Source organism: Suricata suricatta, chromosome 3 (assembly GCF_006229205.1).
Source record: "Suricata suricatta isolate VVHF042 chromosome 3, meerkat_22Aug2017_6uvM2_HiC, whole genome shotgun sequence".
In the NCBI taxonomy this organism is placed as follows: Eukaryota; Metazoa; Chordata; class Mammalia; order Carnivora; family Herpestidae; genus Suricata; species Suricata suricatta.
The window spans coordinates 62,247,260-62,262,730 of record NC_043702.1 but is presented as its reverse complement, the minus strand read 5'-3'; positions in this window follow the sequence as shown (position 1 = coordinate 62,262,730).

The following is a 15,471-nucleotide window of genomic DNA, read 5'->3' as shown; positions in this document are numbered from 1 at the left end:
CTTTATAAATTCAGAGGTGGTTCAGGAAGCAGGTTCATTTCTTCTGCTCCTCTGTGTGTTGGTTTCTTCAGCAGTCTCTTTACAAGGTGCCCACTGTACTCCTTGTTTCACATTTATAGCAGATTAAAGGCAGAGAGAGTGACTTCCAAAATTTGGCCTGTGATTGAAATTGCTATCCCAGGAGCTGTCACCAAACCTGCCCTAAAATGTCTTTGATCTGAAGTCGATTATTCACCTATTTCTTGAGCAAATCCTTATCACCAGGGGAATGACCCTGGTGTCAGCTGCCCATCTTGAATTAATCACTGAGCACTGGAGTTACCTTGAGTAACTTAGTCCCCTGCTTCTCAAAGTGTGGTCCCTGAACAAGCAGGGTCTGTATCACCAGAGAATTTAGTAGAAATGTAATTCCTAGGGACTCATTTTAGACCAACTGAATTAGAAGCTCGGAGGGAGTACCTAGCAATCTGTATTTTACTGAGCCTTCCAAAAGACTCTATACACACTAAAACTTGAGAACCACTGTTTTTGACTAATCAGAGGCTTATCTAGAGTGGGAGTCAAACTGTCAAACTACACAACTACTAATTAATTGAAGAGATTTGAAATGCATCATAGATACAGCCATAAGGTAAACCACACACAAAACATATAAAGTATACTTATTTGATGGGGAACAATTTAAAAAGGCATTATATGTTGTCAGTTATTAAAGTTGTAAAATGTCATTTCTTGGAGTATATTTTAAATGAGATAAATTTTTATCTATATGGGTGGTTGATCTTTCTTCATACTTTGGACTGTGATCCTTAAAGATGATTATAAAAGTTGCTTTATTTAATCATGACCACTTTTTAAAAAATTTATTAGATTTAATTGAGAGAATAAAATAGAAAATATAGTGCAGCAGTGTGAAATTTTTATTCAAATGGATATCTACATGTATAAATATATATGTGCTACTAGGTTGTAATATAATAGCCATGAGGTGTCTGGGGGCAAGTTGCTCTGGTTTATAGGTTGTCAGTTTGCATAACGCAAGTATTATGCCTCCCCGCTGCCCCATAGCAGATGTCGGGCTACTTCGTGTGGCTCCACTGAAGGTAGAGTTGAGACAAGATGCACAGTGAACGCCATTATTATCTGTTTCAACCATAAAAATAAGTATAAATAGCCTTGAGCATATAGTAAAATATAGTAATTAGAAATTGTTAAGTTTTGAACATTTATTACCTTTATTTTTTAAGTGTTTGATTTTAAATTATATAATTTAATGTTTAATAATGGCCATCTTTAACAACTGTTTCACAGCATTCCCCAAAAGTGAGTAATCAGCTCTCACGAGCTGGTAGAAGCCAGCTCACAAAGAATTAAGAGCCAGTGCTGGGAAGTTTGAGAGCTAGTGGCTTAGGCCATTCCCCAATGCTTTCTGCTGACTCAAATTTTGAGGGAAAATGGCAAATGTAATAAGCCATTTCAAAACCTTTATCCTGTCTCTGGACTGTCTAAACTTCTCTATTAGAATAAGGAAATCCGATTTCCATCCACTCTTTTCCATAATCATATTATTTTCTCCCTAAAAATTGGCTGTATCCATCTTCCAACTAATATACCTGATGAATTGGATTTGGGCACTGAAGGGAAGAGAGGAGTTGAAAACTTCTGATATCCAAAGATTGGTATAATTTTGGGTCATCAACTTCAATGAGGAGACAGGAATAATAATAATTTAAGTACAGGTGGCTGGATCATGTGCACTATTCTAAGGATTCCTTCAATATAAGCTTTTCTCACAATAAGCTTTGACTCACAATGATATGTTAAAAAAAATAAACGGGCGCCTGGGTGGCTCAGTCAGTTAAGTGTCTGACTTTGGCTCAGGTCGTAATCTCATGGTTCATGAGTTTGAGCCCTCCATTGGGCTCACTGCTGACAGTGCAGAGCCTGCTTGGGATCCTCTCTCTCTGTCTCTTTCTTTGCCCGTCTCCTGCTTACGTGCTTGCTATCTCAAAAATAAATAAACATTAGGGGTGCCTGGGGGGCTCAGTTGGTTAAGCGTCCGACTGCAGCTCAGGTCATGATTTTACACTCTTTGGGTTCAAGCCCTGTGTCAGGCTCTTTGCTGACAGCTCAGAGCCTGGAGCCTACTTCAGATTCTATGTCTCCCCCTTTCTCTGCCCCTCCCCACTCTCTCTCTGTCTCTGTCTCTCAAAATAATAAAGACATAAAAAATCAAAATAAATAAACATTTAAAAAAAGAAAAATAAATAACGAAATCTATTTTGTCTACATATTGTTTCTAGTATTTCATGGAAAGGTATTGAAGGAAGTACCTTATACAGGGAACAACATTTCAAATATAACAACAGGATAATTGCCATATAGTTTTTTTTCTCTGGTACTTTTCCTTAGAGTTTTTTGAGCATGTTAATAATAAAATGAATGCAAATTTATTTATGAATGATGTTTAATTTCCACTTAAGCTGCTGGAAAACATCATAAGCCTTTCCCTCATGGCACAACTTAGGTCCTATCTTCTTTGCAAAATCATTCCTAATGACTTGCTCCAGTTTATTTACTTTTTGTTTGTCTGATATCTATTATACATATTTTCTTTGTGGCAAAATTAGAAAGCTGTTGTTCTCTCAATAACATCTTACCTTCATTAAATTTTAAGATCCATAAAACCAGAATATTTTGCTTTATTTTTGTCTTTTGTAATCTCTACCAGCATCAGGAACATAGTAGTATCCAATGCCTTTTTAAAGTCTATTAGAAAGAGGTTTAAGGTTCTGTCCATGGGCCTATATAATCCGCTCCCTCTAATAACATAAATAATATATTAGTGTAATTATTTAGTGTTTAATAATGCTAGCACTATTCTAAGTAATTTACATGGATTATTCATATGTTTCTTACCACAAACTTTAGGTAGTAGAAAGAAAATTATCCCCTGATCATATAGTATAAGGACCAGTATCCAGGAGGTTTGGGTCTAAAATCTCACATACAGACATGATTAAACAGTAGCAGCATGTTTTAAAAGTCTACCAACAAAAATTCCAACACTGATGGAGTTCAGTGCTTTTAAGATTCTGTAAAAATGGAATTTAGAGTTTTGGAAGTTCTCTAAGTGTAAGCCAGTAAATGATATGAAAATGGCAAACATGAGACCAAATACATGAGGAAATATGAGAGTAAACTCAATTTGATTTGAACTCCTTAGAAAGTAAGAGCAAAGCAAGAGAGTTATGGTCATTCATTGAAAATTCACTGGGAAGACAGGAAGCAGGAAGATTAGATGTGACGTTTTACAACCTCAGATCATGTCTTTTGTAAGGCTTAACCTAGAGGACCTGAACAAGAGCTAAGACAAGATGAGTTTTGGGTTGGGCCAACCTTTCAAGGCTCTGACTTACTTAGGTCCAAAAAACTTAAGTATTCCATCTTTAATCTTTAATTTCTAAGAAAAGTTCAACTTTCTGGCTTTCTGAAACATAGTTAACTTAAATGACCTATATGAGGAATTCATAAAAAATGAGTGATTTTTAAAGGATATCTTTTTATTAAAATAATGATTTGAAAATCCTAAAGGATCAGGGTGATAATCACATAATGCACTATTCCACTGCTTCAGCCATTTCTTGAAGGGGATAACCTGAAAACAAAGACAATAGAAATGCAAGGTTTTGGCCTCAATGAAGTCATCATTCTTCTTTATATTATTTAGAATGGGTTATTTTTACTTGTAAGAACTTAAAATTATTGTTTTCTGCCAAAGATTTTATTTGGTCATCTGAAAGTTCTATAACATTCCAAATAAGAAGAAAAATAAAATACAGCCTCTTTCTGGATAAAATATATATTTCTGGAAAAATATATTTTGAGAGCTAATAGTGTCTAGTCCTTATCTGTTCAGCAGAATCAGAACTCATCCAATATAAAATAGAGTAAGGCAACACTGCCTGGGAGCAGTTAGGGGCCGAAGTTAGATAATCTTAAATTAGAAGCTCAGTTTTTCTTATTATTAGTTGAGTGACCTTAAATTACCTAATTTTTCCTAAGCCCCACTTCCAAATCTCTGACATGGATGTGAATGGAAATATTGACTCAGGGGATCATTGCAGACATGAGGTGCTGAGTGAAATAAATGGAAGTTACAACAATATAACATAAAGTCAACACTCTGCTTTTCATTCATGTATTATTCACAGCATAATTGATCACAAGAACATTTTTCAAGTTTGTATTGGCATTGTGGTCCATTTTGCTCAATTCTTTATGTGTTGACATAAATAAGACACTGTTTCAAAGTATTGCAGTTTTTCAAAGGGAGGGTCTTTTAAGCGTAGAGAGATAGATAGCAGGCAGATAGAGAAGTAGATACATACTTTGTAATTCCCAGACCATGTATTGCCATAGTTAGTTAGGAGGTACCTGTTAGCTACTCTATTTTTGTCCTTTGCATGAGTCTAAGATTTTCTTTCCATTCTGGAATGTGAAGAAAAAAGTATTTAAGAAACTTAAGTATTAAGAAAGAGGAAGGTGGGGCGCCTGGGTTGAGTGTCCAACTTTGGCTCAGGTCATGATCACGATCAGTGAGTTCGAGCCCTGTGTCATGCACTGTGCTGACAGCTCAGAGCCTGGAGCCTGCTTTGGATTCTGTGACCCTCTCCTGCTAGCACTCTGTCTCTCTGTCTCTCAAAATGAATAAATTTTAGAAATATTTTTTAAAAAAGAAAGAGGTAGGTATTTAAGAGAAGAAATCAGTCCACTGAACTTTGTGTCTGTTTTTGATGTGGTACAAAGTGTTCATAAGAAGATCAAAGATGTGTCTATTCAAATGTACTTCAAAAAGAACTCTGAAGAACAAATATACATTATTTTTAATTATCTAAAACATTGCCCTGTAATTGAGATTACAGTGTAAAACAGAATAGCAGCAAGTGATAAAAATAACTTCCTATTATCTAAAGGGAAAGTGGGCAATTCCGTAAAGATGTTGACTGGATTTTTCTCCCTCCTTTCACTGAGGTTATTCCCTTCCATCTCCAAGGGCTTTTCTCACAATAACCTTTGTTTAAAAAAAAAAGCTCAATGACATTGCCTGCAGAAATCATCTGCTGCTTCTGAAGTCAGCCATAGGTTCTGCTTCAAGGCAAGGAAACACGTTGTTCTCAATCACACCTCAGTATGTCATCTTCAGAAAGTCTCATGTTCCTATAAATGCAACCCCATCTCTTATAGTCAGGCTGAGATACAGATGTCCCCAACTTAGTATAGTTTGACATAGTTTTTTGACATTATGATAGTGCAAAAATAATACACATTCAGTAGAAGCTATACTTTGAATGTTAAATTTTGGTATTTTCCCTGGATAATGATATGCATTTTGATTTGGGATATTTCCTTTTTTAAAAAATATTTGTTTATTTGAGAGAGAGAGAGAGAGAGAGAGAGAGAGAGCAAGCGAGCGCACCTGTGAGCAGGGGAAGGGCAGAGAGAGAGGGAGAGAGAAATTCCAAGCAGCCTCCCCACTGTCAGCACAGAGCCTAACATGGGGTTCAAACTCTCAACCCTTAAGATCATGACCTGGGCCAAAATCAAAAGTTGATGCTGGACTGAGCCACCCAGGTGCCCTTACTTAGGATATTTCCTACTTAGAGTGGGTTTGGGGGCATGCTATCCCATCATAAGTCAAAGAAAGTTTGTATTTCAGGAAAATTTGAATTCCTCAAAAGGAAATGTTACTTATGGCTCTAGTTTTGTTGATGTAGTCAAGGAACTGTGGGTTTGGGGTTTTTTTTAATGAAAGAAATGAGTGCTAAGATCAAAAAAGGAAACAATAAATTTGGTAATTATCTATGGGCATATGCAGCATATATTAAATATATGCATGTTATTTATAAATATCTTAAGTAGGATGGTTTTTTAAAATTTTTATTTTGAGAGAGAGAAAGAGCACACATGCAGGAGCCGTGGAGGGGCAGAGAGAGAGGGAGAGAACGAATCCCAAACAGGTTCCATGCTGTCGGCACAGAGCCTGACACAGGGCTCAAACTTATGAACCATGGAATCCTGACCTGTGTGAAAACCAAGAGTCAGATGTTTAAAGACTGAACCACCCAGGTTCCCCTAAAAAAAAAAAAAAACTATTAACTTAGTCTCAGTAAGCTGTGTATACCTTTTTAATATAATTCTTAACTACTATTATGTTCCTTTATATTAAAAAATAACACTGAGCTGTGGCAATAGGTCTCTGGATGGATGTAAACTCATTTTCAGTTCCCTTTAGTCTATCTAATGACCAATAGGGATAGGAAATACATTCTGCAGATGAAAAGGCAGAATTGAGAGAAAGGGAGGCATGCTTAGCAAGGAGTATAAAGCCCACTGACCCACTCAAGGCCTATTAATATTACGTATCTTTATCTGAGCGAATCTACAACTATTCTTTGTTGTCCTGGGAAAAAATACAAAGAAAACTACAGAAGCTCTGTTAATTTCTTGGCTTACTATTTAATGTAGGGCCTTTCCCAGACATTGCTTTTGATAACTCCTAAGTAGTCCTCAGCAACCATGCTGAGTTCTGATATTACCTGGCAGAGTAAATAGTAAAACACAAAACTGTCACATTACGTTTCTCAAAAGAATGGGACGCCTGGGTGGCTCAGTGGTTAAGCATCCAACTCCGGCTCAGGCCATGATATCCCAGTTCATGTGTTCGAGCCCCTAATCAGGCTCTGTGTTCACAGCTCAGAGCCCGGAACCTGCTTCATATTCTGTGTATTCCTCCTCTCCATCCCTCCCCACTTGTAAGTGTGCACACGTGCACACTCTCTACCAAAAATAAATGAACATTTAAAACATTTAAAAAAGATTTTCTAAGGAAGACTGCTTTATTTCTTTGAGTTATTATTCCTGCATGTTCATAAACCCTATATTTATTATAAAATGTTGGCTGGTGAGTCTTTGTTTTGTCCTGTCAGCCAGAGTTTTGACATGATGACACATAACTGGCAGGGTTGTGTTTCTTGTAAGGGATGGGGGCAAAAGGCCACTCAAAGATAAAGATAATGACTAGACTAATAAATTGGCTTTTAACTCAGAATACCATTTTGTGTAGCATTTGTACTTTGTCAAAACTGTTTTTCACAACTAGCAAAAAAGCAACTAAGCAATTAAGCAAATTAATTCAGCATACCCTGTATAAACTTGATACAATATAAATACATATAGACCATCTAAAGTATAGAGTCTAATGTATTAATTCATTCCACACATATATATTAAGTGTCTAGTTTGTGCTAGACACTTATTAAAATATAACATGTACCCTTATTAAGGGTAAACAAAAGACCCTACTTAATGCATTTTATAGTCTAGTGGAGGAAAATAAACATTTAATAAACATCTAAACAAATGTACATGTAATGTATTAATTGGTGATTAAGTACTTGGAAGATATATATAAAGTATTAGTAAGGGGGTTGAGAGGGACTAACAGTGATGCCATTTATTATTCAGTGGGGGATTCAAGGGCCATGAAATTGTGAAAGAGCTTAGCTTTCTGGAATGATACCTATCTGGGGAGATTCTGTAGATTACTGATTTTCACAAGTTAAAAGACTGTAATGTTACAGAAAAAAGATTTTATGACAGTAGGTCTATGACAAACAATTTTCAATATAAAGTGTTTTTGAGTGTAGGGTATAAGATGATTTTGTAATCAACTCTGATCAAAATCAGACAGGGACCTTACAAGAAAAGATAATTACAGACTACTCTTTCTTATAACATAAATGTAAAAACTCTTACCCAAAAAGTAGCAAACCAAATTCCATAATATATAAGAAGATAACACAAATGATCAAGTTGGGCTTATTCTAATGATGCAAGACATAAAACTAAATCAATATAACTTACAAAATAAAACAGGAGAAGACACATTTATCTTAATTAATACAGAAAAGGAATTTGATAAAAATCATCATTTCTTCACAATTAAAAAAGTAAAACTTTTAAACTCATAATAAGAAAGATTTTTCCAGTCTGACAAACTATTTCTGACATTATATTTGATGATGAGATGCTTAATATTTACCTCACTTAATATAGTGGCAAGGATACACTATAGCCACTTGTGACATATATATCAAAAGATATATGATAGGGCCACCTGGGTGGCTCAGTCAGTTAAGCATCTAGCTCTTGACTTTGGCTTTGGTCATGATCTCACAGTTTGTGGATTGGAGCCCAGTGTGAGGCTCTATGCTGCTTGGGATTCTATCTCCCTCACTCTCTCTACTTGTTCCCCCTCCCCTCTTTTATAAGTAAATAAACATAAAAAAAATAAAAAAGACATATGGTATGTTGAAAAATTTTGTGATGGGTCTAAAAAGAAATGTTGAATTCTTAGCCCCTAGAACCTCCAAGTGTGACTTTATTTGGAAATAGAATATTTGCATGGGTAATCAAATGAAAGGGACATCAACAGGGTGGGCTCAATCCAATATGGCTCTTGTTCTTATGAAGAGGAAATTTGGGCAAAGAAACAGATATGTTCAGGAGGAAGACAGTGTGAACACACACAAGAAGAAAGCTATGTGACCGGAGTGAGGCATCAGCCAAGGAACACCGAAGATCACCTGCAAACCACCAGAAACCGGGAAGAGGAAACAAAGGATTTCCTCACAGGTTTCAGAAAGAGTGTGGCCCTACTGACTGCCTGCAAAACTGTGTGATAAATTTGTGTTTTATGCCACTCAGTTTTGGTCATTTCATTACAGTAGCCCTAGGAAACAAGGACAGTTCATATTCATATTATTTGTTACATCTAAATGATTTCAAAACAACTCAAATATCCATAAATAGTAGCATGAATATTTTTTAATGTTGTGTGTTCACATATTGGAATAGATGTATTCATGCATTGGAATAGGAATAACAATGAAGAGAATCCTGCAGTAACCAGAGATAAATAGATAGATGACAGGTAGATAGATATGATAAATACATACATAAAGTTAAGGATCAGTTAAACTACTCACTGATGTTATAAAGTGATGATGACCTGTTTGGAAGAAAAAGATAAGGAGTGAATGCGGAGATAGGATTCTCTTAGTTGCAAAATGAGTATGGTGCTGCTTTTCCTGAAACAGTCTGAAATACTCATTCTACAACTAAGAGAATTGTAGAAGCCAAATCTGCAAGACAAGCTACTTAGTGGTATCTGTGAAACATCCTGGTGTCCTTGTTAAAATTGTGGATGGTGGAGCCAGTCTTCCAAAGTGTAAGAGCCCACATCTACCACTTGCTGGCCAAATCACTTTGGGTAACTTACTTTCCTGTGGTTCTGTTCCTCATCTGTGAAATGTGAATATTATCTCTCTTAGGGGATTACTTTGAGGACTTTATAAGTTAATGGATCTAAAATATTTTTAATAGTGCCTAAATATTTAATGTATTTAGTATATATTTATTAAATATTAATACATTTATATTTAGTATATGTTTGTTATATATATTTATTGCATATTTAGTAGGTGTTTACTAAATAAAATCTTGGAAAACGAAGCAAAATTTGAAATTTCATGTTTAGAATCAAAATGGTTTTCTCCTTTTGGAGTAGTCTGTATAAACCAGTACACAGGTACACTTAACATTAGGCAGTATATGGAAACAAATGTATCCAGGATAAGAACACATTCTAAATCTTAATAAAATGTATCTTCAATTGCTATAGATACTCACGATCATGATAAAATAAAACAGTTAAAATATTATCTACATAAAGCAAAGACACTGATGACATACTGTCAAAGTGTATTTGTTTTCCTAGAAACACCAAACTATACTGGAAAGCAGTTTATAGGTATCAACACATGATTTTAATTAATATGTATGATCATTAAAGGTTCATAGCAGGTAAGAAAAAACTATCATTAGCATTAAAAACTGGCTAGCCTTTTTATTCCAAAACTTAGGCAAATTGTCAAGTATTCTCTATTTCCTTATTAATAGCAAATTATATAAAATTATTTCTCTGGGATTTGTAACAAAAGACTGTCTTCCCACAGTGTTTATTCTTAAGAATTAAATCATTATTTTTTCTGAAGGTTCATTTTGTCGACTTTCAAAAATAAACTCCCATCACAGTGGCTTTCCTCTGAACCATAATCCTGATGTATATTCATGAGTTCCAGAACGAAGGGCTCAGCAGTTCATCTTCCAACCTCAAACTTGATGTCTCTCTATTTGACTTCTTGCTATATCTGAAAGGGCGTTTATTTCATACCATTAGTTTCATAATACCAAGAAGGTCCACTAAGTTGACTGACATAGTTATCCTTAGGATGGACCCACTGATCATTTTCTGCTGTCACATCAATCCAAGAAATAGTAAAAATTGTTCTGGATTCTAGCAATTAAAAATTAAGTAAAAGTAGCATATGTTTTCTCTTTTTTTTTTATTGGAAAATAGATTTTAGTCTTAACATCCTCATTTTATTTATTTATTTATTTGTAGTTGTCTTTTTATTTGTTTATTTTGGGAGAGAATGAGAGAGCAAGGGAAGAGGGGGAGAGAGAGAATCCCAAGGAGGTTCTGTGCTGTCAGGGCAGAGCCTGATGCTGAGCTTGAACTCACAAACCTGAGCTGAAATCATGAGTCTTGACACTTAACCAATAGAGCCATCCAGGTGCCCTTTGGCATCTTTATTTTAAAGTGCAAATAATATGTAGATATATTTATAGTCCATTGCAATTTATTGGAAGTTGTAAAGGTTTGGCTTTTAAATAATATTTCATAGAGTATTATTAAGCTATTGGTACTCATTCTATTTATTTATTTTAATTTTTTAATGTTTTTTATTTACCTTTGAGAGACAGAGACAGCATGAGAAGGGGAGGGTCAGAGAGAGAGAGAGAGAGATACAGAAGCTGCAGCAGGCTCCAGGCTCTGAGGTAGCTGTCAGTACAGAGCCTGTCGTGGGGCTCAAACCCACAAACCGTGAGATCATGACCTGAGCTGAAGCCGGATGCTTAACTGACCTAGCCACCCAGGTGTGCCACCATTTTAGTTTTTTAATGTTATCTAAACTGCAGTTGGAAACAGAAGGAGCTGGAGAGGGATTGTGAGTCACTTTATGAGTTCAGGCTGCCCTCCCCCAATGTCTACAGTGCCCTCCTATACTACTGACTACACAGTATCATGTTCCATTCAGCCCATGTTGAAGTCTTTACTGTATTACATAAAATTATATTCACCTGTGTTTTGTTTTGTTTTGCTTTGTGAGATATAGTAGACCAGTTTCTAGGAGCTTATTTCTATTTAAAGAACTTTGAAAAGCAATGAGGAAATGTAAAATTAAAAATAAAGTGTGTACCTGTTTTTCCATATAATGTGATCAATTTCATTTAGCTATTGTATGGGAGCATTCATAGTCTCTGTCCTAAGGATTCATTATTCTACATAGAAAATAGGCTTTGTGGCTTTTGGCAGCTTGATATTTTGTTATCCTTTATATAGGTAGGAAAGAGCAGACTGATTGAAGAGATTCATTATAATGTAGTTTCAGTTCCTTGATCCTGTCCAATGGGGAAAACTGAAGACGAATCTGCTAAAATTAGATAAGCAGAATGTTGAATAAACAAAATGAAGAGACCCTTGCTTGTTCAGGCTTCTTTCCTGAAAAAGCCTGTGGGAACTGTTATTTCTGAACAGAACCTGCCAATTAATTAGCACATATTGAATATCTGTGCATTTTGAAAATAAAAATCAACATTTGGTTCATTTACGCCACATGAATAGAACTGAAAGACTTGGTGGGAAGACATATTCCTATATACAAATGATTCTTTCATAGCTGGAATAGTCTCAGCCCTTCAGCGTTAGCTGAGAAGGAAAAAAAAAAGCAATATATCAAACTTCATCTTCTAAATTACTACCATTGAAAATGAAAGATGGGTTTTGGAGTTGAAGATTTAAGAGAGCAGATGTAGAAACTGAGATTTTGGCAGTCCTGTCAAAAACTAATGAGCTTTGGGGAAATCCAGCTGATACAGAGTTTGGACAGATTACAATAAAAACTCGAGGGTGTCTAACACATACGGTGAACTGGCTTCAAGGTGGCACATGGAAAATGACCAGAGGTAGTCTTTCCCGATCGTATATTCAGTTATTCAGTATTACAAAGGACTGTCCATGGTTGTATTACTCAATGTATTTAGAATTAATATTACTATTAATATTTGTATCCCAACTCTTTTTGAAGCAGGAGTAAAAGTACACAGTACTTTAAACTCTTGATGAGCACCTTACATGGTTCATTAGTCACCATAAGCTATGGATGGTCTTTGTTTTATGGAGGCTGTCTAGGACAAGCCTGTGGATAATCTCCAGTTTGACTCTCAGAGAGAGGCCCAGAGCCTTCAGTAGCCATTAGAAGAATAGAAGGATAGTATGAACTGTAGTAAGAGAAAATAGAAGGAGACCATGAAAGCTTAGGGTTCCTGTACCCAATGGTAGGGAACTCCTTTTTGTAACTGGTTTCTCCTAGTGGTTTTGCTGTTTGTTTTCTTGCTATGATTGGCTATATACTAACTACCTAATTTCAATGTGTTTAGTGTTTCAGTATGTTTTCAGTGTACAAATATAATTAGTGCATATTTGACTCTTCAATTCCTGCACATCTGGCTGTAGATTTTCAGGATATACAAATTAGGCAATCTTTATATATTGATGCTGATAAGATGCTGCCATGGGACTTTAAGTCAGAACTCATACATATACATTTTCCAGTTACTCAATCCTGCTATATCAGTGTGTGCATTTGGAAGGGTGCAAAGTAAAAGTGGAGATGGGAGATATTAACAAGAATGAACAGAGTCTGTCTCAAAGACTGTTGCCCCCAAGTATATTGGACCTTTCCAACCCATCTCAGTGCCTCTCCAACTCATAGGTCTAGTCCAGTCTTTCCCATAAAATCAGGTCTCACTGTAGCCTCTACCCCTCGGTTTCAGTGGGTCCCGCGTAATGACTCACACCCTACTAAACCTTCAGTGACTTCCCATTAAACTTCAGGATAAAGTTCAAACCTCTTATCATAGTCTGTATGATCCTATACAGATTTATCCCTGTCCACCAAACCTTGTCTATATTCTAGGAAATAGGTATCCTTACTCTTCTCTAAATTTTCAAAGCACTTTCTATTTCAAAGTGTTTGACTTTTTCTTCCCTCTGCCCACTGTTTGCTCTTCCTCACTCTTCATTTTTGTAACTGAAGTATAGTCTTTTTCTGGCAGACTCAAAGCAACAGAGTCATCAAGTGTCAAGGGAAACATGGTGAAAAATGGCAACCACCTGCAGTGATGTCAATATTTTCATTTGTTTCATTTTTTTTTTTTTGGTGGGGGAGGTCTAAATGTCCTTCCTAATTTTTGTAAAATAAAACAAAACAAAAGGATAGTGAAGCCATTTTCTATTAAAAAATCTACGTCAGGCACATTCTGTGTTTAAAAATCTGCAATGAGTTCTACTTTGGACCAGAAAGTCTATTTGCAGAGGTTAATTATTCACAAGCCCAAATGTTAAAAATTCATTCTTTTAGCCAATAAGCATTTATTGAGGAACTGCTATGCTAGTCACTCTGAAAGAAAGCATGCAACATTTCCAGTTATCTAGTTGTAAAAAAAACTGGATCCCAAGGAAAAGATACATTGGGAGTAAACTGTAAAGATTTTTACTTTCTTGCAAACATTACTTGAGAGCGTACTATGTGCCTATCACTGTGCTAAGCACTGAGAACACTAGAGCTCCTGATTTCAGAAGTTTACACTCTTTGGCAGAAATAGACAATTCATTTTTTCAATATATTATCCGAAGTACAATATGTTACAGAGATTTAAAAATAAAAGGAAGGAGGAATAATGAATTAATAGTGAGAAAGGGGGCTGGGAGTCATTAGAGTGATTTTTTCTGGAGTCTCTGGGAGTATTTGAGTTTTGAAGAAAGAAGAAACATGTATTATCAACCAACAGAGAATGTTCCCCATCTTTCCCTTCCACCAGGAGGTAAAGGTAGTTTGTTTGTTTGTTTAATTTTGTCTCTCCTCACTGTTCATCTGAAAAGGTTCTTTCTGCCTTTGGCTAATCAGTTACAGTATTTGATTATACAAGTCAAGAGAAGGAAGAAAGAAGTCCTGCGTGAACCATAACTGGAGAAGTTTGGAGATAATTTAGTAGGAATATGAATAGAGGTTGCTATTGTAAATAAACAGGACAGAAGGTAGGGACTTTTAAAAGTATGGCTCTTTTTAGACTGTATCATATGTATGGGTTCAAGAATATAACTATCCAGATGTAATAGAGAGTAGTGTAAGGAAATGGATGCTCAAACTATTATTTTAAGATCTAGGGCTAAATGACATTGGATGCAGAAAGGTAAGAAGACATTTACTGAGAAGACAGGGCACAAGGATATGGATGGGGCATAAACATATACCATAGCATAGGTTCTTGAGGTTATTGTAAAAAAGCTTGGTCCTGAATATTGTGTAGAGGGAAGGAGAATGTAACAGAATGGGGATGTAAGTATATGAAGCTGTGTCTGTGGGATACACCACTGGAGTATGGAAAATTTCTAATCAGCCACTTGGTTCATACTTCAGTCGCTGTTTTGATAAACTGTTAGCATTAAACTGCCCAAATGGCCAGCTAAATGATCCGATTTCTCATTGACACAATCTTACTCATTGTCTATACATTGAAGTTGCTTGTAGTGAAACACTGGCATAAATTTAGATTAATCTGTCCAGGACATTTGCAGTGTCTCTCAGCATCATTGTCTATCCTTTCCCTGTGTTTCTACTTCTGTTTCACAGTTATAGGCTAATAAAATTCTGTTGATATCGCTTCATCCCTGTGAAACCGATTGTATTGTTTCTGGGTTTTGTTGTCATTTTTTTATTGCCAGAGGTAGATTTCAGGTGAAGTTAATCAAGACTTCACTTGATTCAGGGTCTATCACTTACATGGGCTCATTCCATATGAATCTAATTTTTAACCTGAAATCTTGTCTTATTTTATTAAATAGGGATCTCAAAGTTGTATAACATGTAGGCCACACAACACCTAGATCTACTCCTGCAGTAATCTCAGCTATCAAAATGTGGCCCCAGTTGAAATTGCCATCAACAATACTTCAATCAGTTCTTGAAGCTACATTGAAGTTTCTTATTTTCACTATTTGGTAGACTCCTAAAATTTGATGTGATTTTGACCCAGATGTTAAAATATAAATTATTCAGTATGAGATTTGCTCTCCAAAGGGAGTACCTAAATGTGATTCTAAAGTGATTCTAAAAGTTTTGAATTGCCAATTCAGATATAATTACTGGATGATGGAAAGTTTTATCCCCTCATAATCACAAATAAATATACGTTCAATGTTTTGTAAATATCACATCAGAT